Source organism: Somniosus microcephalus, chromosome 16 (assembly GCF_052327205.1).
Source record: "Somniosus microcephalus isolate GS21.2 chromosome 16, FLI_Smic_1.0, whole genome shotgun sequence".
Classification (NCBI taxonomy): Eukaryota; Metazoa; Chordata; class Chondrichthyes; order Squaliformes; family Somniosidae; genus Somniosus; species Somniosus microcephalus.
Genome location: NC_141002.1, coordinates 1285614 through 1291032, shown reverse-complemented (window position 1 = coordinate 1291032; position 5419 = coordinate 1285614).

Sequence of the window (5419 nt, the reverse complement as noted above, 5' to 3'; positions counted from 1 at the left end):
GGCTCTTTCCTCATAGTCACAATTAGTACCGCTCCCCTGCACTTTCCCCATAGTCCCAATTAGTCCCACTCTCCTGCTCTTTCCCCATAGTCCCAATTAGTCCCACTCCCCCGCTTTTTCCCCATTGTCCCAATTAGTCCCACTCTCCGGCTCCTTCCTCATAGTTCCAATTTGCACCACTCCCCTGCTCTTTCCCCATAGTCCCAATTAGTCCCACTCCCCTGCTCTTTCCCCACAGTCCCAAATAGTCCCACTCCCCAGCTCATTCCCCAGAGTCCCAATTAGTCCCACTCCCCTGCTCTTTCCCCATAGTCCAAATTAGTCCCACTCCCCTGCTCTTTCCCAATAGTCCCAATTAGTCCCACTCCCCTGCTCTTTCCCCATAACCCCAATTAGCCCCACTCCCCTGCTCTTTCCCCATAGTCCCAATTAGTCCCAATCCCCCGCTCTTTCCCCATAGTCCCAATTAGTCCCACTCCCCTTCTCTTTCCCATAGTCCCAATTAGTCCCACTCCCCTGCTCTTTCTCCAAAATCCCAAATAGTCCCACTCCTCTGCTCTTTCCCCATAGTCCCAATTAGTCCCACTCCCTTGCTCTTTCCCCATTGTCCCAATTAGTCCCACTCCCCTGCTCTTTCCCCATATTCCCAATTAGTCCCACTCCCCTGCTCTTGCCCCATATTCCCAATTAGTCCCATTCCCCTGCTATTTCCCCATATTCCCAATTAGTCCCACTCTCCTGCTCTTTCCCCATAAGCCCAATTAGTCCCACTCCCCCGCTCTTTCCCCATAGTCCCAATTAGTCCCACTCCCCTGCTCTTTCCCCATATTCCCAATGCGTCCCACTCTCCTGCTCTTTCCTCATAGTCCCAATTAGTACCACTCCCCTGCTCTTTCCTCATAGTCCCAATTAGTCCCACTCTCCTGCTCTTTCCCCATAGTCCCAATTAGTCCCACTCCCCCGCTCTTAACCATAGTCCCAATTAATCCCACTCTCCGGCTCTTTCCTCATAGTCCCAATTAGTCCCACTCCACAGCCCTTTCCCCATAGTCCCAATTAGTCCCACTCTCCGGCTCTTTCCTCATAGTCCCAATTAGTTCCACTCCCCTGCTCTTTCCTCATAGTCCCAATTAGTCCCACTCTCCTGCTCTTTCCCCATATTCCCAATTAGTCCCACTCTCCGGCTCTTTCCTCATAGTCCCAATTAGTACCACTCCCCTGCTCTTTCCTCATAGTCCCAATTAGTCCCACTCCCCTGCTCTTTCCCCATAGTCCCAATTAGTCCCACTCCCCTGCTCTTTCCTCATAGTCCCAATTAGTCCCACTCCCCCGCTCTTTCCCCATAGTCCCAATTAGTCCCACTCTCCGGCTCTTTCATCATTGTCCCAATTAGTCCCACTCTCCTGCTCTTTCCCCATATTCCCAATTAGTTCCACTCCCCAGCTCTTTCCCCATAGTCCCAATTAGTCCCACTCCCCTGCTCTTTCCCCATAGTCCCAATTAGTCCCACTCCCCTGCTCTTTCCCAATAGTCCCAATTAGTCTCACTCCCCTGCTCCTTCCCCATAGTCCCAATTAGCCCCACTCCCCTGCTCTTTCCACATAGTCCCAATTACTCCCACGTCTCTGCTCTTTCCCCATATTCCCAATTAATCCCACTCCCTGCTCTTTCTAAATAGTCCCAATTAGTCCCACTCCCCTGCTCTTTCCCCAAAATCCCCATTAGTCCCACTCTCCTGCTCTTTCCCCATAGTCCCAATTAATCCCACTCCCCTGCTCTATCCCCACAGTCCCAATTAGTCCCACTCCCCTGCTCTTTCTCCATATTGCCAATTAGTCCCAATCCCCTGCTCTTTCCCCATAGTCCCAATTAGTACCACTCTCCTGCTCTTTCCCCATAGTCCCAATTAGTCCCACTCCCCTGCTCTTTCCCCATAGTCCCAATTAATCACACTCTCCGGCTCTTTCCTCATAGTCCCAATTAGTACCACTTCCCTGCTCTTTCCTCATAGTCCCAATTAGTCCCACGCTCCTGCTCTTTACCCAGAGGCCCAATTAGTCCCACTCCCCAGCTCTTTCCCCATAGTCCCAATTAGTACCACTCCCCTGCTCTTTCCCCATAGTCCCAATTAGTCCCACTCCCCTGCTCTTTCCCAATAGTCCCAATTAGTTCCACTCCCCTGTTCCTTCCCCATAGTCCCAATTAGCCCCACTCCCCTGCTCTTTCCCCATAGTCCCAATTATTCCCACGTCTCTGCTCTTTCCCCATAGTCCCAATTAGTCCCACTCCCCTGCTCTTTCTAAATAGTCCGAATTAGTCCCACTCCCCTGCTCTTTCCCCAAAATCCCAATTAGTCCCACTCTCCTGCTCTTTCCCCATAGTCCCAATTAATCCCACTCCCCTGCTCTATCCCCATAGTCCCAATTAGTCCCACTCCCCTGCTCTATCTCCATATTGCCAATTAGTCCCACTCCCCTGCTCTATCTCCATATTGCCAATTAGTCCCACTCCCTGCTCTTTCCCCATAGTCCCAATTAATCCCACCCCCCTGCTCTTTCCCCATATTCCCAATTAGTCCCACTCTCCTGCTCCTTCCCCATAGTCCCAATTAGTCGCACTCCCTTGCTCTTTCTCCATAGTCCCAATTAGTCCCAGTTCCCTGCTCTTTCCCCTTAGTCCCAATTAGTCCCAGTCCCCTGCTCTTTCCCCGTAGTCCCAATATGTCCCAATCCCCTGCTCTTTCCCCATATTCCCAATTAGTCCCACTCTCCTGCTCTTTCCCCATAGTCCCAATTAGCCGCACTCCCCTGCTCTTTCCTCATAGTCCCAATTAGTCCCACTCTCCTGCTCTTTCTCCATAGTCCCAATTAGTCCCACGCCCCTGCTCATTCCCCATAGTCCCAATTAGTCCCACTCTCCGGCTCTTTCCTCATAGTCACAATTAGTACCGCTCCCCTGCACTTTCCCCATAGTCCCAATTAGTCCCACTCTCCTGCTCTTTCCCCATAGTCCCAATTAGTCCCACTCCCCCGCTTTTTCCCCATTGTCCCAATTAGTCCCACTCTCCGGCTCCTTCCTCATAGTTCCAATTTGTACCACTCCCCTGCTCTTTCCCCATAGTCCCAATTAGTCCCACTCCCCTGCTCTTTCCCCACAGTCCCAAATAGTCCCACTCCCCAGCTCATTCCCCAGAGTCCCAATTAGTCCCACTCCCCTGCTCTTTCCCCATAGTCCAAATTAGTCCCACTCCCCTGCTCTTTCCCAATAGTCCCAATTAGTCCCACTCCCCTGCTCTTTCCCCATAACCCCAATTAGCCCCACTCCCCTGCTCTTTCCCCATAGTCCCAATTAGTCCCAATCCCCCGCTCTTTCCCCATAGTCCCAATTAGTCCCACTCCCCTTCTCTTTCCCCATAGTCCCAATTAGTCCCACTCCCCTGCTCTTTCTCCAAAATCCCAAATAGTCCCACTCCCCTGCTCTTTCCCCATAGTCCCAATTAGTCCCACTCCCCTGCTCTTTCCCCATTGTCCCAATTAGTCCCACTCCCCTGCTCTTTCCCCATATTCCCAATTAGTCCCACTCCCCTGCTCTTTCCTCATAGTCCCAATTAGTACCACTCCCCTGCTCTTTCCTCATAGTCCCAATTAGTCCCACTCTCCTGCTCTTTCCCCATAGTCCCAATTAGTCCCACTCCCCCGCTCTTAACCATAGTCCCAATTAATCCCACTCTCCGGCTCTTTCCTCATAGTCCCAATTAGTCCCACTCCACAGCCCTTTCCCCATAGTCCCAATTAGTCCCACTCCCCTGTTATTTCCCCATAGTCCCAATTAGTCCCACTCCCCTGCTCTTTCCCAATAGTCCCAATTAGTCATACTCCCCTGCTCCTTCCCCATAGTCCCAATTAGCCCCACTCCCCTGCTCTTTCCCCATAGTCCCAATTACTCCCACGTCTCAGCTCTTTCCCCAAAGTCCCAATTCGTCCCACTCCCCTGCTCATTCTTATTATTCCCAATTAGCCCCAATCCCCTGCTCTTTCCCCAAAATCCCAATTTGTCCCACTCTCCTGCTCTTTCCCAATAGTCCCAATTAATCCCACTCCCCTGCTCTATCCCCATAGTCCCAATCAGTCCCACTCCCCTGCTCTTTCTCCATATTGCCAATTAGTCCCACTCCCCTGCTCTTTCCCCATAGTCCCAATTAGTCCCACTCTCCTGCTCTTTCCCCATAGTCCCAATTAGTCCCACTCCCCTGCTCTTTCCCCATAGTCCCAATTCGTCCCACTCTCCGGCTCTTTCCTCATAGTCCCAATTAGTCCCACTCCCCTGCTCTTTCCCCATGTTCCCAATTAGTCCCACTACCCTGCTCTTTCCCCATAGTCCCAATTAGTCCCACTCCCCTGCTCTTTCCCCTTTTTCCCAATTAGTCCCACTCCCCTGCTCTTGCCCCATATTCCCAATTATCCCACTCCCCTGCTCTTTCCCCATATCCCAATTAATCCCACTCTCCTGCTCTTTCCCCATAGTCCCAATTAGTCCCACTCCCCGGCTCTTTCCCCATATTCCCAATTAGTCCCACTCTCCGGCTCTTTCCTCATAGTCCCAATTAGTACCACTCCCCTGCTCTTTCCTCATAGTCCCAATTAGTCGCACTCTCCTGCTCTTTCCCCATATTCCCAATTAATCCCACTCTCCGGCTCTTTCCTCATAGTCCCAATTAGTACCACTCCCCTGCTCTTTCCTCATAGTCCCAATTAGTCCCACTCCCCTGCTCTTTCCCCATAGTCCCAATTAGTCCCACTCCCCTGCTCTTTCCCCATAGTCCCAATTAGTCCCACTCTCCGGCTCTTTCCTCATAGTACCAATTAGTCCCATTCTCCTGCTCTTTCCCCATAGTCCCAATTATTCCCACTCCCCTGCTCTTTCCCCATAGTCCCAATTAGTCCCACTCTCCGGCTCTTTCCTCATAGTGCCAATTAGTCCCACTCCCCTGCTCTTTCCTCATAGTCCCAATTAGTCGCACTCTCCTGCTCTTTCCCCATATTCCCAATTAATCCCACTCTCCGGCTCTTTCCTCATAGTGCCAATTAGTACCACTCCCCTGCTCTTTCCTCATAGTCCCAATTAGTCCCACTCCCCTGCTCTTTCCTCATAGTCCCAATTAGTCCCACTCCCCCGCTCTTTCCCCATAGTCCCAATTAGTCCCACTCTCCGGCTCTTTCCTCATAGTCCCAATTAGTCCCACTCTCCTGCTCTTTCCCCATATTCCCAATTAGTTCCACTCCCCAGCTCTTTCCCCATAGTCCCAATTAGTCCCACTCCCCTGCTCTTTCCCCATAGTCCCAATTAGTCCCACTCCCCTGCTCTTTCCCAATAGTCCCAATTAGTCCCACTCCCCTGCTCCTTCCCCATAGTCCCAATT